The sequence below is a fragment of the Theropithecus gelada genome, chromosome 3, assembly GCF_003255815.1.
Source record: "Theropithecus gelada isolate Dixy chromosome 3, Tgel_1.0, whole genome shotgun sequence".
NCBI lineage: Eukaryota > Metazoa > Chordata > Mammalia > Primates > Cercopithecidae > Theropithecus > Theropithecus gelada.
This window is the reverse complement of record NC_037670.1, coordinates 123,534,986-123,559,701: the sequence shown is the minus strand read 5'-3', so window position 1 is coordinate 123,559,701 and position 24,716 is coordinate 123,534,986. Positions and strand designations below refer to the sequence as shown.

The window sequence follows — 24,716 nt, the reverse complement described above, 5'->3', positions numbered from 1 at the left end:
CATTCCTCACAGATATTATTTCATAGAATTAAAGTTCATCATTAAACTGTAAACATTTTTCATTATAAATTAATGTGAAAAGTAAATATATGAGAAATAGTTTATTCAACTGGCCAACAGATATTTCTGGTGTGTTTTCTATGTGCTGAGTAGTCTTCTAAGCAGTGTGGATATGGCAGTGAACAAGACAGTAAAACTTCCCTGGCCTCAAGGAGCTTACATTTTCATGTGAAAGATATTAAAGATTTTTAAAATACCAGACAAACTAATGTGCAATAAAATGAGGTAGCATAAATAAATAAATGCAATAAAGTGGGTTAGATGATAGAGTGTGACGACAGGTTATTTGAAATAGTAGCTAAATGAAGACAGAGAGCAGAACAGGCACACAAGTGTATGAGTGCAAAGGATTCTAAGTAGACTGAACAGCCAGTGCAAGGTCCACAGGTGGAATATAGTTTGGCATTTTCCAGAAGGGGCTGTGTATTTTGGTAGAGTACATGAAGTGAAATATGGTAAAAGATAAGGCTGGAGAACTAATCAAGGGCCAAATCATGTGACGTATTATAGATTCTGAATATCTGAAGATAATCTCTACTTCTGAACCCTTTATTAGAATGCTTTGAAGACATTTAATATTTTAATATTTATCTTTTTCCCTTTTTTCAGACACTCTGTTGCCCAGACTCAAGTGCAGTGACGCAGTCATAGCTCACTGCAGCCTTGACTTCCCGGGCTCAAGTGACCCTCCCATCTCAGCATGCCAAGTAGCTGGAACTACAGGCACATGCCACTGCATCTGGCTAATTTTGTTTATTTTTTGTAGAGACAGGTCTCGCTATGTTGTCAGGGGAGCTGGTCTCAAACTCCTAGGCTCAAGAAATCCTCCTGCTTCAGCTTCCCAAAGTGCTGGGATTACAGGCATGAGCCACTGCACCCTGGCCTAATGTTTATCTTTTATAAACACATACTTACTGAAGTTATCTTAGAGTTTAGTGTGTGAAGAAATATGATGTCTTCTGAAGGACTGCTACATTTTCTTGTATCTGATGAGAGATTTGAAACACAAAGCAGTTGCTTTGTGGTCCTGGCTGCCAGGAGACACCAAGCTTGAGCTCTAGTGAACTAACTGTCCTTAGCTAAGGTTTTGGGAAAAATTCATCTCCTCTCCTTCATGACTATTTTCTTTGTTATTTATTTTATGTCACCATTGATTTTATGTTATTCACTGCTGTTTCAAATACCTTTGGAAATAAGTACAATTTTAAAAAATCAATAAAATCACCACATTTGCCAATCTGAAATATTTCTTTCTAAAACCATGATTCATATGAAATCCATTTATTAAATAATTGTTTAGTATCTGGGAACTATCTGTTAAATTAAACAAATAAGCCCTCAATTACACCAATGAAGTTAAATATGTTTCTAAGTATGATAAAATAAGATTTAAATGGACAGGTAAAATAAAGCCTGATATGTAATATTATGGGAGGTCAATACAGGAGTGGTTTTTGCTGCCCAAGGGGAAATGAAGAAGATAGCACAGAAATAAGGTGCTGCCACTGAATCTTAAGGAAACACCACTGTGTGCTACTGAATATGGTAATGCTTGCTGTACACTGCCCAATACTAAAGGGTGTCGTTCATATTATATATTACCAAATAGTATCCAATTTCATACAACTTATTATTAAAATAGTAATACAATATATTATCAAATATACAATATTGTACAGCAAGCATACTTATAAATATATATCATGTATGATGCATTATATATACATCATACATTATACATGATATATTATATACGATATATATGTCCTATATATAATGTATATACATGTTATGACAATTATCTGGCAGGGTGCAGTAAAATGCCATGAAGAAATGACTTCTTTTATTTGCATTTACCCTATGGGCCAATGGTAGCACAAGCAGTCATTTTTAAACAGGGAAATACCCATTAATTTAGATTTGATTTGACCAGGTTGGATATTGGACATGTTATTATTTTTTCAATGCTTCAAGTATACACACCTTGTTAAGAATCACTGAATCTGGAGAGTAACATTTAGTAGAGAATGGAAAATTCTAGATATAAGAACTATTTGAAGCAGTGAGAGATGCAAAGTGAGAATGCAGGGACAATTTCATTGAAGAACAGATGATTCAAAACATAAACAATAGGTGAGGGCCTTAAATACTGAGGAGTTGGAAGTCCATTATCTGGGCAATGAGGATTATTCATGTTTTATTTTAAATAAGTCAAATAATCAAATCTGGGCTTTCAGAAGATAAATCTGACAAATGAGAAGGGAGCAAATCTTCATGCAGGAAGATCAAGTAGGTTGCGATGGCCGTGGTCAATGTGGTGGTGATTGAAACTTGACTTAAGTGGATGCAGTGAAAAATAAAACACAGGAGACAAATAGAAAAAAATATGGTGAAGTTAAAACTGTTAGAAATTGGAAGATGGTTAGGTGTATGGGTGACAATTTTAAGCTGAGTGACAGTAGGTATGGTGATGAAATTTATGGAGATTGAGAACACAGACTTAGAGATAGGGAGGGGGAGATGTGTGTGTAAGGCACCTGAGTAGAGATGGCCACAAAATGTTGACATGCAGTTATACCACAGTGAGTCAATCACACCAGAGTGTCCAAGAGTTCAAGGCCCAGGTCCATGGAGATCTAGGTCCAAGTCTGGCCATGTGGGGCACCATAACAGTGGAGTAAATTACTTAACTTTTCTAAGCCTCTATTTAAATTGTAAAGCAGTAAATATTAGTATCACCCCAAGAGTAAAAAAAAACAAAAAAATTGATATAATAAACACTGTACCAGTATGTAGAAAAGTCATAACAATGCTAACTAATCTTACAATTAGGATAAAATTTAGGGGTCAAAAATTAAAATTTGGAATTAATTGTGCAGAGGTGCAAATTAGACCCACAGAGAAAAATGTATTATCAAGAAAGAGAAGATATAGGAAGAAAAGAAAAAATATAGCCTAGATCTTGATAGATACCTATACTTAGAATGCAGGTAGAGCAGTGTTAGACAGACAAGGGAATTAGACAAGGGAAACAGCAGCCAAGAAGGTCACTTTCTAATCTTTATATTAAAAAGTAGGCAAAAGTGAAAGAGTGATATATGAAGTGTATTTAAGGGCTGGAGGTCTCAATTGCAGAGCTTTGCTAGAACTTTTCAATCTACCTCAGGACCGTCATACTTAATCCTCCCATGTTTTGCTCTAAGAAAGAGGATGGAGCTATGCTTCACTAGATACAGCTTTGTACAATGCTTGTCAAAAATTACAATAAGAATTGTTTGATTGTTGCTGATTACTCTCTGATAACATCAAAACAAAGTTTCATAAACATAAGTGCTACAGCATGGAAGTAATAATGATAACAAACCAAGTCTCTGTGTCTGATTTACAAACCAGTGGGACATCTGCTTGGCTGCTACCATAATTGGCTACCAGCCTGCTGTTTTGTTGTGCTGGAAGAGGGACTTTATGTCCTGTGGATATTATTTGTTCTTGGTCCAGGGGGACCCAAGTTTCCATTAGATTACAAGCTCTATGCGCATAGCCAGATGTGTGCAAGACTCTTGCATAATTTCTGTAAATCATGCTTAGCTTTTTTCCTTTTAGTATTGGGTTTCTTTTAGTTTCCTTTGGTCCTTTCTCTGTGAGAATTAACTAGTATCTTCCTGGATTCACAGTGTCTACAGTGTCACTTGGTGTGTTGTAACTCCCCTGCCATAGCCTTGTGAAAGCCTCCTATGGTAACCGAACTAAACAGATATACTGACGTTTCAATATCACTGTTCAATTGTGTTGACATTGGATTCAGTTCTATTCACTCATTCATTTATTTATTCTTTCATTCAGGAAATATCTTTTCAGCACCTGCTGTATACCAATCATGTAGCTAGATGTGTTCTCATTTGTTATCCAAAGAATGAATGTTCATGGTAGGGTATAGAATGATTTCTAGAATAGCTCCCATTTAGAGACTTCCTCAATTAATCTCATTCTCATTTCCTCGCACACCATTACCACCACTAAACCTGTTGATATTACTTTCTAAATATGTCTTAAATCCATCGGTTTTTCTCCACTTTTTTCTGCATCCTTTTAGGCCATGTGGCTATTACAGTCGATCGTAATTGCCTTGCTGGTTTCTCCACCTGAATTCTTATCTCTCTTCAATCTATTAACCATGCTGCTGTTGGAGACTTTTTCTTTTCAATGTAATTCAGATCCAATCGTGAATCTTCCCAGATTAAAATATTTCAAAGGCTTCTTGTTGTTCCTGGGATAAATCCTTAGAAACTACTGTGATATCTGGCCCACCTCTGAACCTTCTGCATCATCTCTTATTTTTCCTTTTCTCTGTCATCCAGGGGCATTGGCCTTCTGCTTTCTGCTTTCAGTTATTTTAACCTACTGTGCTCTTAACTGTCCCTGGCTGGCTTATTTCAGTTGCTGCTCCCTTACCTTTGAATGCTTTCCTTAATTCTTTGCCAGTTAAAACTTACTCATTTTTAGATATTCTTTATTTAGCTCAATCTTGTATGTACATGTATATGGGAATGTATGTATACATATTTGTGTGTGTGTTTGTGTGTATATATATGTGTCTATGTATGTATGTATGTGTATATATTTGTGTGTGTACATGTACATATGTATATACACATGTGCACACACATATGTATACATACATTCCCATATACATATACATATAATATCCATACATATCCATATATTTACATATGTACATTATATATCCATATGCACACACATATATACAACATACATGTATGAATATGTGGATACATGTATGTAATAGATGTATGATCTATTAGGAAAGCCCCTCTGATCTCTCAGTCTAGCTTTTCACATTGCAACTTTTTTCCTCTTCACTAAACAATAATATACTTGAGAGTACAATTTTGACTCTTTACCATTTTTTCCCCAAAGGAGTAGCACAAAACGTATATATAAACAGAACTGCAATATAGCTTGCTTTTGAATGAAAAATGATTAACTGATAACCCAACCATCTTAAAAGGGAAGAATGCTGCTTTGGGGCCATACTGTCTCTTGCAAATTCTTGACAAGGCTTTTATAATTAATAAAGATGACAATAGAATGGAGGAAATAAATAAGGATATTAATTTAGCAATAATTTTAGGCTTCAAAGATTTGAAACATTACTCCGTTAAATTATTTTAATAGCATATATTTCCATTGATCTTCATTACATTTGAAGACCAAACACAGAGTAAGCACTCTTCCCTAAAGTCAGCTTTTTCAAACATACATAATGTTATTTTATTTTTAAATTGGCAGATAAAATTGTACATATTTATTGTGTAAAACATTATGTGTTTTGAAGTATACGTAGATTGCAGAATGACTAAATCTAGCTAATTAACATATAAATTACCTCACATAGTTATCATGTATGTGGTACACTTAAAATTCACTCTCTTAGCATTGTTTGAGAAAGCAATATATATATTGAAGTCAGTTGTGAGCAGCAATAGCAATAAAAACTTTACCTTAATCTGATGTTTAGAATAAGGACATTTCACATATGCTAGATTAGAGCAAAGCAAGTTAAGCTGAGAAGACTAATAGTAAACCTTTGTCATAGCTTTCGTGTAGAAAAATGCTCCTAACGAAGGATGTGTTTGGGAGAAATTGTTTATTCCATAATAATAAACAAGCAAGCAAACAAAAAACCCTGGTAAGAAGAGTGCACTAATAGAATCACTTACATATTAGCCCTCAAGTATGTTTCAGAGCCTGAATTTATAGTTTAGGCAAGCTAATAATGACACTAGGGCATTTTTTCAAATATGTTTTTCCTAAACACAAGTTAGCAAGGTTAATGTGTAAGTATCTTGTTGAATAATACTCATTGTTTTTCAAGTGGGCAGAGGGGTTTATGCCAAAATTTCTCTAGAAGGTCACAAACTGTTCCTTCCTGGTTGCATTTCAGAGCCAGGGGTTCAAGAACAGTTCACCGTTAACTCTCACACGATGGACAGAAATATACAAGTAAGGGGCAAATCTTTGATTTAAAATTTTAATTTTTAAGCATCATATTATTAATTTTAAAAGTCCTAAACCCACTCAGCATTACATATGCAAGGATGAAGTCAATGTCAGTAATAATACTTGAAGCACATTTGGATGATGGTGATGGAATAGTGAAGAAAATTATCTGAAAGAGGAATAGCCCTCAGAAGACTTCAGAGAAACAGGACATGGGAAGTGCTGGGTAGAAGTGAAAACATGAATCCTACTACTGCCTGTATATTGATGATGCTTTGCATATGTGCAGCTGAACTTAATTACTTGTTTTGCGAAAAAGATGTTCACACAGAAATGGGAAATTCTACGGTACTGTCTTGTGAAGGACATTCTGTCAACAGCTGGAAAGAGCTGCTATTAGCAACAGGATTGTTGGTTCAACTTTAATGGCTTAAAGTTAGGCCAGACAACCAACTGGAAAACAACAACAACAACAACAACAACAACATCAACAAAAAAAAGTCCTAAGTTTCAATTGACATTCTGTGGTGAAATACTCAGGTTTGAAGACAGTTGGTGAAGAAAACTTCTAGGGATTCCCTAAATGGAGGGAGTCAATGGTCTTGTCTCAGTGATTTACCACAGAGCCATCATGCTTTTTAGCACAATCCACCACCACGTTTCCCTCTCCCTCACCACCTATCCCTATAAGCTCATGCCCAGCAGGGAGTAAACAGTTTAATGATAATGCATATGTGATTCATGGAAAGGAAATACAGGATTTCCTATTTTTATGGGACATAATCCATATTTGAAGATAACAATCCTTACAATGTCAGAGGCAGTCTATGATATTTACTGTGTTCATAGAAAATATGCATAGCTGTGTTCACTGAATTTTTCACATGGCTTCTTCTCTGATAAAATAATTTGTGTAAAAGTTCAAATAATAGAGAAAACTTTTACACACAGGAAACAACATTTTTTTCCTTAATTAAAAAGGTCACATTCTATAATATTTGGAGATATGTGACCCTACTTTTCATGTAAAGACCATCTGACCTAAAGGACCAATTCCTTGCCACCTGGTTGTCCCTCTCTATGTCACATATCAGACCTATGACTGGCTGAGAGGTAGCCATCAGGGCTGGCCTTCCAGGATCTGGAAGATCAAAGTCTGCTCATACAAACTGGCAAGGAGAACATGAAATGCATAAATGCAAGAAATGAAAAATCTCCCTTGCTAGAGTGGTGGCTTACGGATCTTCTCTCTTTTTCCTGTGTGAAGGACATAATGCTTCTGGGAATGTCCTGGTGTCATAGCAATACTCTTTAGGGACCATTTCTGTGCTTTCTGTAACTTTGTTTAAGCAACCAAAAAGCAAAAAAGCTTTGGACTTGCTCAAAGGGTGGCTAATCTGATACAGACAAAGCGTGGATGAAAGTGATTTTTAGCCTGCAACTATATTGGAGGATGGAAAAAACTTGCGTTTGGGTCAAAATTGTGTGGGTTAGACTCTCAAATGAATCAGTTATTCACCATGTGTCCATTATCAAAACTTAGCCTTTTAGTTGCAGTTTCTTCTCTGGAAAGTGAGCCTAAAATGTTAATTTGAAAGCTTATTTTGGGATTAGAAAACGAGAATTAATTAGATGCTATCTACGTCGTAAAGCGTCAGGCACATGAACAGTGCTCAATACATAGGACCTATTATTAAAATATGATGAAAATACTGGTTATGGTAATTTGACAAAACAACCTTTTTTGTGAATAGTGGTTACTACTTGATACAGAATAGTTTTATTTAAAGAGTGCTAACTCTAGTCTATAATTTTCCTTTAATGTGATTCTGTAAAAGAAATTTTAATTGAAAATATGTAAATATCAGGAGAGCAATATGGCTTTTCCAGTTTCTCTGTTCACTTTGCTTTAGTATATAGAATTAGAGATTCTTAATATATAAATCCTAGAAATTAATTTAGAAATCCTGTCATTATATCTTCAGAGTAATAACTTTCATCACAGGGTCTGTTTGGGCTGAGAGTAGAGCTTTATTCATGTTTACCGGAAGTCCTAAGCAAAATTTATTGTAAACCAAATACATTCTACAACCCTTCAAAAAGATTCAAAAAACAATAATTTAAACCAAAGAACTCTGGCAGTGCATGGCACTTTCTGCCTCATTAATTGAGGCAAACAAAAAATGACCAAATGACTACTGAAAACATAGAGGAGAAAAAATACTAAGAAAGTTTACAGGGACTCACCTACAAAAGTTACTGGAACAAAAATCTGTTGACTCAATAGTAATCAATATTCATTTTTATGTTGTTTTATACTTAAGACAGGAAAATCTGAGCCTTTCTCTTTACTATCAGAGCAAATGGCAATCATGAAGTGAAGCTAATTTATTATTGATTATTGATTACTTGAATTTCTATGTTTCATAAATAGAGCAACCATCTGTTAAAGGGAATAACAGGTTCTAGCAGGGAAAGGATTAAGGGTTTTATTTTCTTCAACTGAGGCCCAAAAGGGTGAGATTTTTCAAGTTAACATTCATTCCATTTTGCTCAGGTGTCAGGGATCTATATTTATCTTGTGTTAGGCGTGCATCCGAAGTGCTGGAAGTCTCAGGATGTCAATGGTTTTCAGATGTCAGGATACCCTTAAGGATAGATGAAGGGTTGAGAGCCTGTGCCTCATTTCTGAGTTCTCAGCTGCTATGTCGTGGAAATCCTGTTTACTTTCTGCATCTCCTCCTGCAAGACTCTGGAGCCAGTCTTGAGGTCCTACATCTGCGAAAGCAAGCTCTTCTAGAAGTTGGTGAGCAGAATGTTTTTTGTTTAGAAGTGTGGCTGTAAATGTCTTTGTAGTTGATGCCCTGTCATCTAGTAAGTAACTATTATTTTGGGGCTCTCTAAAAATGCAATTATTTTCTGATATAATAGTTTAGTCTGTGATGCTTCTTTTAACTTATTTGTAAGTTTTAACGAAATGGTTAAAGAAATTTGCTTTTTAACCCTTAAACCTTACATTTCCACAAGTCTCTAAATTCCATAGGATGCTATGGATTTCTAGTTGCCTATTTCATGTATTTTACTTAGAAAACATCAGAAAACCCAAACTTCTCATGATTTCAAAAAGTGTAATTTTACTTGAAACTTATTTTCCTTTAGATTTCTTGTTTCTGTTTTCTGATAGGTTTTTAAGAAGATTAATATTTTCAAAAGGATACTCTAAAAATCTGGCCAATTTGATTATCCTCTTCCAACCTGGAAAAGTTTGTATTTAAAATGAGACTAGAATTTGAATGACCTTCTTTCATGGGACTCTGAAAATGTTTTTTGGCTTGCTGTCACAACTGACAAATATATTTAAGAAATAATCTAAAAGACCAATCTTAATTTGACTCCTAGACAGAAGAAAACAAAAATATTTTTATACATAAAACTTACTAATCATTAGTGATCATAAAAATTTTCTTGAGTGTGGGTGCCGCATGTCTTATTTGTGGGGTAGGGGGAGATTTTATCACCTAGCAGAATTTTTGTTATATGGTGTGTTTCATAATATGACTACATAAGATCAGACAACACCGCCAAGAATGACAAAGTCGTTACTTACACAGAAAGTCAAGTTATGCATACTTTGAGACACAATTAAGGTTGATACAAAAAAAAAAAAGCAATTCCTTCTGTTTCTCCATGCTATTCTACAAGCCCTGGAATGAATTAGATAGGCTTCTTTGCCTTTACAAAAAAGGTCACTTTCTTTTATTATTTGGGGAATGGTTGCTTGGTGCTAGACCGAATTCTGGGGAACCATTTAAGGCTAATACTTCCAAAGGGGTAAACTTCTTGTTCACACTCCTTGAGAGGACTCACAATTCAGATGGGATCTCTGTCTCAAAGAGAAATTGGCAAGCTATCCTGTTTTCAGTTATAACTGACTAAATAATAAAAGTGGATTTGTGGGGCAATATATGAGACTCCTGTAATCCTGACAAGAAGAAAGGAAAAATATTTTCAAATGATGTACTGTGCAATTACTAATTATTTGGAATCTGATCCTTTTGTAAAGTATAATGACAACTGTGGAATTAACTGTTCTAAGAGTTCAAGAAAGCAAACACCTGAGGATAATAAAACAATTTTCACCTGGGAAAAAGATATGCTCTGGAACTCAAGAATTACTGTCAGGCAAAAGAAAAAGGGGGGTGGTTAAACTGCTGACAAATCATTGAAAAAAGACAGCTTAAGGTTGTAGAGTTGTAGAGTAGGATGATTAAATGGAAGGAAACGTTTCAGAGCAAAGAAATATAATATAAAGCTGTTGATGTAACTGTGGCTTATTTTGCTTTTCACCACAAATTACTGATTAAGATGACTAAGGAATTTAATCTGATATTCTTAGTATTTACAAACTAATAAAGCTTCAGGTTAAATTATTTGGAAAAAAACCCCAATTTTGAAATAAATGCTATAAAATGAGTGAAAAGGAAAAATGTATTTGTCTGATGTTTATGATTTTCCTAAAGATTGCAATTCAGATAAAAATTGTGAAGTGCATCACTTTATTGCATTCTGTGAGGAGCAAGTGGAGGTACTGAAGAGGGTGGGAATGAGGTTGGGTTTCCATATCATGTGACTGGAATCCTCAGTTATGTCTAATCCACAGTGATTAGTTACAAACAATACATGCTCATCAGGAAAAGAAAATGATCTCAAATGTAAGTGTGCAAGGAATAGAAAAAATATAGTCCAGTAAATAGTTTTAGTGTTGTATGTAAAAGTACAGTAATTGGCTAAGTCACTGGAAACTTACTTTCTTTCTTTGTTTTTTAACAAAGTATGCCGTTGGTTCCACAATAAGCTTTCAAGTCATTTCTTTATGGAAAGGGTAAAGTGAATTCTGATTTGTATCTTCTGACAAACCATGTGGAGAAGAAGTAACACTTCTAGATACGTGCTCGTTGGTACCCTGTTAAATAGCTAAAGATGTTTTGAAATATACCCAGAGACCTTTGTCACACAAACACTATCGTACAAAGAAGGAAATGACAGAAAATTGGCAAGCATTAGAGGGGACATAGGAGACAGCTTGGCTCATTCACCAAGGACTCCGGACTGTGCTCAAATGGAAAAGCATTGTTTGCTCTTCAGTGCTTGTGATGTTTAAAGGTGAAATGAGGATAGTTTTTAAAAATAAATTATTATTAGTTTCATCTCTTCATTAATGTTGTTTCTTCTCATTAAGTCTTATAAATATTACTTTTCTCATTTTAATTTTTAGAAAATAAAAAAAAAGTCATGTCTTATTTTACAACCATGACTTAATAAGAACACTTCAGTCTAACTGAAATTCATTTGGAGGTTCCTTTGGTCCCATGTTGAAACTTCATTGTAACTTTATTTAAAATGTAGCAAATGCTACTGCAAGATCTACTTCTTGTATCTCATTCTGGTAAGTTTTAGAAATGAAGTAATAAACATTAGTGTGTTCAATACAATGGTCTCATAAAATAGAACCCAAAGCGTACTGTCTTTTTAGAGAAGATATAAAATTTTAAGTAAACTGGATATCTCCTTTAAGACTGAGCCCTAAAACATGAAATACCTATTTTGGTCGAATACATGATGGAGTTGCTATCTGTCAAATACCTTTATTCATTGACATACTCTTTCAAAAATATTTAATGAACACCTACACTGCTTTAGGAAATGCTATTAGAAATAATGTTGTGCTGAACATTTATAAGAATCTAGGATCATTTTACAGGCGGTTTTCTGAACTTTGTTCATATAGAATGAAATTTTTGATGAAGGTTAACAAACAAAAACTGTTAGTAAATGGTGAAAGCATATTCATCATTTTATGGATACTTTTCCCCATGACCCCACAACAACAGCTCCCTTAAAGTGTTATCAGTCTCTGGGGAAAAAATGGACCAAACGAGTGACAGTTATATTTCCAGAAGGACTAGAAGGAAGATATTGGCAGAGTTGTTTCCATTGCTTACTCTAAGCTTCTCGTTATTGCATCATTTACTCTTAAAATGCTAAGTAACTTCACACAACATAGGAAGCCTCTCCAGAATAAAATAACTGTAGTCTGGATTCTAAGCTTTAGGACTGATAACTTCCTACATTATTTCTTCTTGAACTATTTCATCTGAAATGGGGAATAAATACTATTCTTGATTTTATCTTGGTCTCTTGGGGAGACTTTTAATTTCTATTAGCCCTATCCTTTTAAGAGCTGCTTGGTCAATAGGTACATCTAAGCAGATGCCATAGACACGGAATTACAGGGCAGAAAGGTATGAGCTGTGATAAGCTTAATATACAGGGATAAGAGCATTCCTTACAGACCTTTGCTATTGCCTAGAGTTGGAGCACCTTGCCTGCATATAAACGCCATAAAGGTAATGGAGTTATTCCACTTGTAACTACTTGTGTTAATAACAGCAATGTCCCCATGCCTGACTCATACATAATAATAACTCAATAGATTTTATTCATTTATTTAAATTATTGTCTAACTATTTCCTAAATCAAAATATTCATCTTCTTCTAAGGACTATGACTAAAATTTTAAGAATTTTGCATTATGGAAATAACTTAGATACATTTGTTTCTTATGTTTAGCACTTTTTCTAAAAATATCCAAATTGACATAGCTCTCGACTATAACGTAATACATAGAGCTGTGCAACTTTTTTTTGTATTAAATTCTCAGGTAGGTAGTTTAATGGAATGTTACTACTGCTGTTCTTCCTAGCATGTCTGTGGGTTTGTTTATTTTTATAATATAAGACAGATCCTCTACTCATAAAATGAATTATGGGATTTAACAGAGAAATATTCTATAATTTATAAGACACTAAATATATAAAATCACAGATGTTGAGAATGTCTCAGTAAATCAGTTCATGAAGCTCATTCATTTCACCTAATGCCTCTCACTGATGTCCTAGTCCTTTCCCCAGTCTGCATGCAAAACTTAGATGTGCTTGCTACTGTGTACAGTCTCTTAGATCTCTTTGCCACATGTACTGAGTTTTGGATGAAGCCAGAGAGAAACGTTTAGCTCAGTCAGTTTCACTCTGGGCCCAAGGGTCATCTTGGAGATTTGCTAATCTTTCCTCCAGGAAAGGGCTGTGATTTCTCCACTTTTCACTTCGTGAACAACCACAGCATACACAGTACTGTTCTTCACTAGCCTAGTCACGTATCCCCTCAAAACCCTCTCTGACGTTTGGGGATGGTGGCCAGCTGGTGGTAAAAGTACAGGCATCACCCATTTTCTTTCTCCATCCCTTAGTTCCTTTCTGACCTAGACAGCTGCTTGAAAGTTCCTTCCCCTTCAGTCTTCCAATCTTTGCATATTGTATCCTCGTACTACAGCCCTGTTATAATCATTCAACAAAATTCTGTATGGTTTACCAGCTGAAGCTGGGAAATACAGGATTAAACAAGGGGAAAAATAAATTCTATTATTAAGAGGCAAACAGGAAACTTACTATAATTCCTCCCATTATCTTCTCCACCCCATTAATATTCCTCTTGAGTATTAAAGGTAGCATTTTGTTCTCTCAACTCTCCCATGCAAAACTTCTGTACATAGTAACAGCAAGAGAGTTTCTGAAGCTGAAATCCTGTAGAATAAATAAAAGCAACTGAAACAATCTGAATGGTCTTTTGAAAAAAAGAAGAAAAAGAAAAGCACTTAATTATTTACCATGGCAAAGCAACAGCTATGAAGCTTGCCTCTTCTTTTTTTCTGAGGCTTAGGGCTGGACGTCAACTTTCAGCTGCTCTCCCAATGTTTACATTTTTTTTCATAGCAAAAGCTACAAACAGAAGTGGAGATAGTTCTTACCACACTCTAAAACTAAGACCTACTGATTTTTTTACAAGTAAGGACGTGGAGGCTTGTAGAAGTTAGTGACCTTTTATGCCCTTGTCTAGCCATATTGCTTTCCTCAGTTTTCATTTCTGCAGATTTTCTAGGCTCCCATTCCCCATCCCCCACTTGCTAAGTGATATCAATTTTCATGACTTCACCTATAATCTGTATGTTGAGGAGACCCCAATCTACATCTTATGGCTCCAATCACTCTTCTCAACTTCAGATCCATATATCTCCATGCCAGTAGGTCAGGTTCTCGAGTTGAAAGTATCTAAACTCTTTTTGTTGTTGTTGTTGTTGTTGTTGTTGTTGAGACGGAGTCTCACTCTGTCACCCAGGCTGGAGTGTGGTGGTACGATTTCGGCTCACTGCAACCTCCTTCTCCCAGGTTCAAGAGATTCTGCCTCAGCCTCCCAAGTGCTGGGACTACAGGCGCCTGCCGCCACGCCCAGCTAACTTTTTTGTATTTTCAGTAGAGACGGGGTTTCACTGTGTTAGCCCGGATGGTCTCCATCTCCTGACGTGATCCGCCCGCCTCAGCCTCTCAATGTGCTGGGATTACAGGCCTGAGCCGTATAACCTTATTAATGTGTTCTGATTCAAGATGTACATTTTTATGTTCAAAATTAAATTATAATCCCCAAGTGAGTGTCTTTTACTAGGCTTGAATTGATCCCAGCCTTCAATAATATATATGCATATAACATATCCCCTGCAAATTATTTTAAAATAAAATGGTTAAATTTTAATAGCTATTTATTACCTATGTAGTACCTGTAAAGCACTCTAAAAATAATTATGCAAAGTGCCTAGTATTTAATGAGAAGTAAATTATTGCCTGAGGCATACTCTCTACTGTTAGACTGCGTATGTTTGAAACTTAGTTCTCTAACTCCCCAGCTCTGTGACCTCGGACAAGTTAGTAAACTTCTTTGTACCTCTGCTTCCCTATCTGTAACACATGGATAATAAACATACCTACGTCATAGGGTAACTGTCCAAGATAAGCAACTTAATGCATACAAAATACTCATAAAAGTGTCTTGCATATTGTAAATGCCATAGAAGGGTTAAATATTATTTAAGTTTTACAATACTTTTAAAATAAATAGTGTTATCTCCATTTTACAAATGAGTAAACAGACTTGGAGAGATTTAGAAATTGGCTCAGGATCTTGCAGCCAGTTAGTGAAAATGCCGATATTAAACCCTGATAGAACTAACCCCACCCCACCCTAAACCTGGTCCTGTATTTCCCCTCCAGTACCTCCTTTTGTCTTGTTACTCAGGCGTAAAACCTGAGACTTACACTTTTTTCCTCTCTACCTAGCTAATTAGTCACCAAGCCTTAGCTACTCATGCTACCTTCTAAATATCTTCCATATCCACTAAATATTTCTGAAATCTTTCCCACGTTTCCTACCCCCACCCCCATAGCCACTTTTTAAGTTCAACTACATAATTTCCTTTCTAGATTATTTTGATAGTCTTCCTCTGGCCTTCCCTCCAATCCATTCTCCATGCTGATACCAAGGCCATCTCCTAAACCCAAATTTTATCATGTACTCCTTCCCTAAAAATCCTTGAGTAGTCCTGTGTTGCTTTCAAGATAAACCCCCAAGAGAATGAATTCCAGGTAATCAAGGCACACATATAATATAAAGTTTGGTATATTATGTGTTAAATTACGGCATCATGTTTGTGGTCATTTGTGGCCACTTTTCTGGTGTTTTGTCTTGTTCTTCCAAAACTCATACACTGTACCGAAGTCTTACTGAATTTTGTTTTCCCAGTTGTATGTTTATTATTTTGTATATTTTTTTATGTATCTCTATTTGGGGAAATGCCTATGATCCACTCTACCTTCTCCCACTCTGTACCCGGATCTTTATATGCAGTCGCGGCATAAGGAACCACTTCCTCCACGACTGTCCTTTAACACCTTCTCTCCCTCACCATCCACTCTCCCCACCTGAGTGTAGGTATCACAGCCTGTTAGAAGTGTCTGTTTATGAATCTGCCTTCCTAGACCTGCTGAGAGCTACTTGAGCGGGGTGTCAGGTTTTTGTTTTGTTGATTCTCACGTTTTCTCCAATCAATCAGAAGTCCAAACTAAAAATACTGTAGGAATATATTTAAGTTTACTCTTGCAAGGGCTACTGATTAATAAAATATTTGCCAATGTAATTGGGGGGAATAAAAGCATATATAAATAAAACAAAGTTGATGATTCAAACTGTGATAGCAGAATAATTTCACGTGTAATCTGAAGATTTCAACAAGAGCTTGTTAGGAGATGTAATACAGCATTAGAGTCAGAAAAAATAGTTGCAAAAAGCTTGAGTTAGTATTTGCCTGTCTTCTAGCTTGTGATCTGTTGGTGAGGGGAGCCAGATCAGAATTTGGTTCAGGTTACAAGTATAATCACCCAGCAGGTGCTTGCTATGTAGGCAAAGGGTTGAGGGCAAGATAAGATTAGGAAAGGACGTGCACTGTGAGGGGTGAGCCAAGCTCTGGGTCTGATCTAGGTTTAAATCCTTCCTTGGAAAACAAGGACTGGCAAGTGAATACTGGAAACTGAAGAGTGAGAAGTATTATCCAAAAGCGCACAGCTCACTTTTAACAGCTGATTAAATGAGCCTAGATTTATCACAGTAGTTCTCAAAAATTGGTGCATGAGAATGATAAAAAAATGTTTAACTTGGTATTCACAATGCCTTTTTAAAAATTGTTACTATATTGTCATTGTAATTATCATCATCATTACCCTTATTGTTTCCCTGAATCTATTTGTGCTCTGTATGTCCCACCTCAGACTACCTAAGATTTTTAATCCCTTCTAGGAAGTTATTTAAAATCCACCTACAATTATTTTGGTAGCCATTTACTGAGAGGGTAATTTAGCTTCCTAATATTATGCTATTTTTATGTCATCTTTTATAAATACAAGAATAGTATATCTTCAGTGTAGTCACTGAGGCTTCTTTAGTGAAGTTTTAGTGAAACAGAATTTTCCTCTATCTTCTTTTGAACAGATTTTGAACAGTTATTTTATTTATTTATTTATTTATTTATTTATTTATTTATTTGAGACAGAATCTTGCTCTTGTCACCCAGGCTGGAGTGCAGTGGCATGATCTCGGCTCACTGCAGCCTCTGCCTCCTGGATTCAAGCGATTCTCCTGCCTCAGCCTGCCAAGTAGCTGGGACTACAGGTGCCCGCCACCACACCCGGCTAATTTTTTGGATTTTTAGTAGAGACAGGGTTTCACCGTGTAAGCCAGGCTGGTCTCTATCTCCTGACCTCGTGATCCAACTGCCTTGGCCTCCTAAAGTGCTGAGATTACAGGCCTGAGCCATGGCACCCAGAAAGATTTTTTTATTTTTTAGAGACAGGGTCTAGCTCTGTCAGTCAGGCTGGAGTGCAGTGGCATAGTCATAGCTCATTGTAATCTCAAACTCCCGGCTTCAAGTAATCTTACCCGCCTCAGCCTCCCAAGAAGCTGGTACTACAGGTACACACCACCATGCCCAGCTAATTTTTGTGGTTGTTTCTTTTTGTAGAGGCAGGGTCTCTATGTTGCCCAGGTTGGTCTCAAACTCCTGGCCTCAAGCAGTCCTCCCCACTGGGCCCCGCAATCCACTGGAATTTTAGGCATGAGCCACTGTGCCCTGCCTTGAACAGAATTATAATAAAGCTTTTGGGTGTTTCATGGCCTTTCAGTGGATGCTCTGCCCCCATATTCTGAACTGGCCATGTTTCTTGTCTCGGCCTGCTTCTTTCTCCCATACATGACACAGAAGCTCTAACCTCAAAATTGTTGTCCCATGTCATTTTGCACATCCATAATAATCTCTCCTGTTTCTCATTAGCATCTTCTAATTTTTCTTCGAGTTTCTCTTTAGTCATCTTGAAAATTCTGAGAGATCGTGCTAGCATATACATCAGAGCCTCCTGATAGCACTGGAGTTAGGAGCCAAGTTTCTTAGGTGCTTTATTACTGCCAATGTCCTTTCTTTAACCAAAGAACAACAGGAACACACCTGTAGTGAGACAAGTTCATTACTCATTGCAAAGAGAGAGAAGTGTACCATAGGGAACTGACAGTGACCCAGTAAGAAGATATTAGGAAAAATCTATTCTAGAATTTGGACTTTGGTTGTTGACTGGGGAGGGTTGGGGGGTGATACTGAAGGAAATAGAGGTTTACTCTGAATTGGATGTTGTCAGGAGGCAGGATAATCTTATGATTGGTTGCCTTAATCTTATCTAGGACAAGGGAAGACTAGACTGAAGCTAAAGCTGTAATTGATAAAGAAGCAGAGTTACTCATAGTAAGTGGGAAGGGAATGTGTAGTATCTGTGGCTTGGGCAGTGTTCATAATCATTCTGGGTTCAGACATAAAAGGGTCTCATTTTGTCTTGACTCATCATGATCACAGAATGGTGTTATCTAAAGTAAATGTTCTGTGAATTGTTTGTGTTCAGCAGAACAAACACCAAGGCCAAGCAGTGAGTGCTGGACCTACGTCCAGAAACAGCAAGACCTAACTCATAATACCAGGCCAGCTCCTGGATGAGGGGCTGTTTTCTCTTTACATTACAAAGTTCTTTGCTACTTCAGTAATTAAATGTGCACCCTTGAAATCCAATTTCTACTACTTTTGACTGTTGAAATAAGATTCTTTTAAATGTCCTTCTTAAGCTCTATAATATGCTCAATATATGGAGTACTTTAGTACAAAATATCATTCCTGTTATGCTAGCAACCTGAAAAACCAAGAGATCAGTCTGTGTATAAAAATGATAATGTGCACAAATTGTTTGGGGGAATTGATTCTTTTCTTTGCACATATACCATAAAAACTAATTTGTTATATAAATGAAAAAATTATGCCATTGGCGCATATAAAATACAATGAAATGAAATTTTAATTACTCAAAACTTCTTATGAAGAAATTAAGGGGTCTTTCTACTTAGTATATAGATGAATAGCATGCTAATCAGATCGTAGAATCCTGCAGTTGGGAATTATCTTACAACGTATTTCTGAAAATATGCACCTCTGTGGAATTTATACAAATGTGGTTAAATACATATACTCAACTTTTTATTTAGATATTCCAGATATCACCTGAAATAGAAGAGATAATCTGACTTTTTCTATGATACAACCATAGACTTTCTTTTGTCATTTTTATTTCTTTAATTTTCCACATTGACAGATATAATTGTATATATTCACTGTGTCTTAAATGTATAAACAATGTGGAATGGACTCAATCTAGCTACTTAACATGTGTGTTATATCACATAGCTATTATTTTTGTGGTGAGAACACTAAGCATTTTTTTAAGAATTCAGACTCATCATAAGCTTTGCTTAAATTTAAAAAAAAAATCTAGTAAGTGATTCAAGTCTGTGATTGAATAATATTTCATATATTTAGATAGCATATGGATTGAAAATGAGTCGAAATATTGACAAATATCCCATGGTAATAATCTACTTTGTAACTTCTCATAAATCTGTAGAGGAAGTAGTGGTAGAGAGACAAGGAGAGATAAGGCTATAAATTAACTGGATTCCATAAGTCACACAAAGAAAAAGCATCTTTTCTTTGTGGTAATGTAATAGTTAAGACATTTTTAATATTCATATGTGTACTACTTTATTTACATTATACATATATGCGTTTTAAACATGAGCTGCATGATAAATTCAATGTTTCAGTGCTGTATGTAAAATTAAGTTTCTCTATTCTTTTTTTTGCAGGGAGGTGGGGGTCGGTCTTAAAATATGATAAAGGCAATACAAGCGAAACAGTGTGTTTTAACCTCTGCTGTATTTATCATAGTATCTTGTTAATAAGCTACTTCGATTCTATTTTATAGAGTTTGTTCCTTCAGTTACTCTTGAAGATATCATCTAAACCAAGAAAGATGTCATTCTTCACTTCCTCCTTAAGGTCTATCCTTTCACAAGATCCTGCTTCATCTTTCCTATTTTGGAATAAAACATGTAGCTCTGTTTTATGTGAGCCAGAAATAATTTACTGAACAGGAAACTGTAGTTAAGAAGTAAAAATCCCAGTTAAAAATTTTAACTTTCAATGGGACAAAGAGGCATGAATCTTTTACAGATGAGAGATGCTTGTCATGGGCCTAAGAGATGGGGTTTATTTAAGTCTAGCCAGCGCTTTTGATTCTTTTTTTTTTTTTTTTTTTTTTGGGTTGGAATCTGGCTCTGCCGCCCAGTCTGGAGTGCTGTGGCCGGATCTCGGCTCACTGCAAGCTCCGCCTCCCGGGTTTACGCCATTCTCCTGCCTCAGCCTCCCGTGTAGCTGGGACTACAGGCGCCCGCCACCTCGCCCGGCTAGTTTTTTGTATTTTTTAGTAGAGACGGGGTTTCACCGTGTTAGCCAGGATGGTCTCGATCTCCTGACCTCGTGATCCACCCGTCTCGGCCTCCCAAAGTGCTGGGATTACAGGCTTGAGCCACCGCGCAGATTCTTAAATTTAAATGGTTCAAAAGTTAAAAAAAGAGTAGGATCCTGATAACCGAGTTGACTCCTTGTTAACAGTAATAAAAGGTAAATACTATCAGTAAATATAAAATATCTACTAGTTACTTGGGAAGTTAAGATAGTACTTTTGGAATCTATTTTATGCAGAACCAAATGCATATAATTAGCTAATATGCTTTTGGATGTCTATACTCTGTAATATTACTGTCTGAAAAGTTGTTACAGATAAACATTTATTATTTTTCTGAAAGTCAAAGGGATATTTTGTATGCCTGGCTTAGCAGCAGTTATCTATTTGAAATGAAAATAAAAGAGCATTAATGCCAATCAGCTTTCTTACTAGAAATATTCCTATACTTGATGTTTTTCCACAAACTCTTAACACATCACAGATAGTCTTAAACTACTTGTATAAATTATACCAGAATAAAATGGGCATCATTCTCTTTTTTGTTTACATCGAGTCCTTGTTTCTGCAGAGCACATTCGTGTTGTGGAGAAACAATGGTGATTATTTTTAATTGCAAAAACTACCCAGATTATTTCTTGGATAGCCTCCTTGTTTTCCACTGGGTTTAGACATAGGTTCTCTTTCACTCTTTGTCCTACATTTTTAGACCGTCATAATGTATTTACATTTTATACACCCAGTGGCCAACAAGAGAATCTATACATATGTTCACTAAAAAGCAGGTTCGTACAATTAGTTTATTCATTCCTTCTTCCTGATTAGGTTCTTCTTTACTTAAGTCCAGTTCCTGACTGCAGAATAAAAATGAAATTATCAATGTCTCTTGTTCATTAGTCTGTGGTTTTTTTGCAAGGGAGCCCTCTGTGTCTTCATCTTTGCTGCTGCTGCTTCGCAGCTCCATTTTTCCCTCAAATTCCCCACCATGACACTGAAGTACTTCCCTGATTCTGCCCTTCCTTGGAAACCAGATCTGGATTCCTGACCCCAATTCCAATACACCAGTTTATAATGTGAAGTGGGAAATTGTGGGATTAAATATTTCCTGTTATCAGTTGAAAACAGTGGGTGCCCTTGTTATTTGCTCTGCTACTCGTTAGCTTTATACTGGATTTGTCACTTCAACTAATGCCAATATAAAAGAAATGCTAAGTTCTTTGTTCCTTTGACCTTTAGTGTTTTTTCCCGCCTCTGTTTGCATAGGGACATATCCAATTTTCATTACTTCTCTTCTATCTACCCCTGCTGTTATGTTCCAGAATGCCATCAAGATGAAAGCTAACCAAAAGTATTTCTCCCACTTGTGATAATGACTCTTAGGGCTTGCTTTTCAATTTTACAGCGCTCTTTGCCATGGCTGCCACTATAAACTGCAAGCACGTTCCCCGTTAATCCAAACTTTGCCTAGAATGAGATCACATTCCCTTCCTTAGGCTGACTACAAGTTTAGTTCAGGGTCTTGTGTTTTTCCAGCATTCATTTATTAGTCATCTAGCTGAATTTCTCAACCCAATTTATTGCTTTTCATGTGACCTTTTAAAAAACAAACTCGTATCCTGTCACTCCCCCAACTTATAATTACTTAATTGTTCTATTCTGCTTATAGAATAAAGTTCAAGCTCCTTAGAATATCATGCAGGGGGCTTCAAGGTCTGGTATCCACCCATCTTCCTCACTTTTTGCCACTTCCCTGAAAACAGTTTTTGTACTTTTGCAAGCATATCACTTCCTTTTTGCCTCTGAATTTATGCATGCTGTTCTTTCTGCTTCCATTGCCCTTTTTCCATCTTCTGTGATTAGAAAATATCTATTCATCCATTGAAGCCCTTCTGTTATTTTACAATCTATCTCCTATCAACAAAATCACAATCTGTTCAAGACCACATTTTATTCATCTTTGTATGCCAGTGTCATGCTCAAAGTCTGGAGTATGATGAAAGGTCAGTTCGTGTTTGAATAAACAAGTTAGTTCTTTAGCACGTTTCCTTTCTCTTAACTCACAGCCTGGAATCGTATTATTTCTTTACTCTTCGTAATTTCTCCCAAAAAATTCTAAGGTGGCAAGCTTCATGAAAACTCGGAGTTTTCTCTAATAGTCTTACCAAAACAAATGGAAGACTCTTTCTTGGTTTCCATGATAGCTTTTCTTTGGTTCAGATGGATTAATTTTATATTTCACTTTTCCTTTGCCAGGATAATTCTGTTTTTAGGAAGGATAGAAGCTTGGACTTAATTTTGAATTTTGATTTAATTTTGATTTGTTTTTAAGGCCTTAACAGATATCATTTTCTTCCTTTAAAGAACTCTATCTTTCTAAGCAATAGGAAATCTTATGGTATTTCTTTGTTCTTTAGAGTTGATTCTATAGATACTCCTTGACTTTATGTTAAGGTAATATCCCAATAAATCTACTAAAGTTAAAAATATGAAAATATCATTGTAAAATTGCATTTAACACATCTAACCTACTGAATACCAAAGATCAGACTAGCCTATCTTAAATGTACTCAGAACACTTACATTAGCCTACATTTTGGCAAAATCATCTAATACAGAGCATATTTTAGAATAAAATGTTGAATATATCATGGAATTTATTAAATCTAGTATTGAATTATGGTTTCTACTGAATGTGTATTGCTTTTGCATCATTGTGAAGTTAGAAGATTGTAAGTTGAATCATTGTAACTTGGGGACCGTGTGTGTGTGTGTGTGTTTGTGTGTATGCGTGCGCACACACACATATGCAGTTTGAGCAAATAATTGTGTTACCAAGATGGTATGACAGTCCAATATTTTAAAGTGATTACTCTGGAGAAAAGTTAGCATTTTATAAACTGATTTATTTTCTAATATTTATTGTTTGACAAATACTATGAGAATAAATCTCAAGCGTTTTCTTAAGTCTACAGTTGTGACCAGTTGGGATGATTTTGCCTGCAAGTAACAAAACAATCCAATAAAAAGCAGTTTCGGAGGGACTTTTTTTGTTGTTCATATAATAAGGAGTCAATAGACTGAATTGACCAGCTTGGAATCATCCTTAGGCTCACTGATATTAATTAATTCGTAGGGCTTTAGGTTGGTTTTTCTTACTGTTATCTTAAAAGTACAAAGTGACTACAGCAGTTGGAAGGATCATGTCTTTATATAACAATGCCTAACAGCAGTAAGAAACAAATTTCTGTCTTCTTTCAGTCTTTTAAAACAGAAAACGATCACTGCAGCTCTGTAGCTGACTTGTTTTTATGCCTCAGTGTCAGCATTTTAGATACTTGGTATACATCTCATTATCAAGCAGAATGTGGCTTAGACTAATCAATATTCAACCTGTGTAGCTTAGGAGAGGTGTCATAATCACATAGACATGAAATATCTAATACAAAATCAGAGCTCAGTGAGGAGAGATGAGGTGGAAAGAGTGGAAGTAACTTCTGTCACAGTACGTCCTATTCTAATTTACATGAGTTCAATTTTTGAAAATTAAAATATATGTGTCTTCACACACAGGGGAACAACACACAGTGGGGCCTTTCAGAGGGTGGACAGTGGAGGGAGAGAATCAGGAAAAATCACTAATGCGTACTAGGCTTAATACCTGGGTGACGAAATAATCTGTACAACAAACCTCCATGACACAGTTTGCCTATGTGACATACCTGCATGTGTACCCCTGAACTTAAAAGTTATTCCTCCAAATAATTTTTAAAAAGTAAAATTGCTGTGAAGGGCCAGGCGTGGTGGCTCACGCCTATAATCCCAGCACTTTGGGAGGTTGAGGTAGGTGGATCATCTGAGGTTAGGAGTTCGAAACCAGACTATCCAAAAGGGCAAAACCCCATCTCTAATTAAAAAAAAAAATAGCTGGGCATGGTGGCAGGTGCCTGTAGTCCCAGCTACTTGGGAGACTGAAGTAAGAGAATTGCTTAAACCCGTAAGGCAAAGGTTCCAGTGAGCAGAGATTGTGCTGGTGCACTCCAGTCTGAGCAACAGAGCGAGACTCCACTCAAAAAAAAGAAAAAAAATTGCTGTGAGAAAAACAAACTCTTCAAATATACATTGGATGCTGAAGTTTCTGTTTCTCACTTGGCTATGACATTCTTTTCAATTATATCTGTGCTGCGGTCTTCTAGTGCATTGTCATTAGAGAACGGTGAAACTGATAAGACATTGAAGTACCAAAAGTTGGTCACGCCTAAATTCATTGCAAAAATTACTTAGTTTAGGACAGAATTTTATTCCATT

At 36.0% G+C, this 24,716-nt stretch overlaps 1 protein-coding gene across 2 annotated transcripts in view; it reads left to right on the top strand.

The window, feature by feature from the left end:
- Nucleotides 1-8,659: 8,659 nt before the first annotated feature.
- The window catches only part of CD36 (CD36 molecule), a 74,350-nt gene continuing 58,293 nt past the window's right edge, over nucleotides 8,660-24,716 (top strand). The window contains exon 1 of one of the 2 annotated variants that reach the window (XM_025378671.1): nucleotides 8,660-8,887. The gene's annotated coding sequence lies outside the window, so the exon portion shown is untranslated. The remainder of the gene's footprint in view (nucleotides 8,888-24,716) is intronic. The other variant, XM_025378673.1, reaches the window with a different exon arrangement.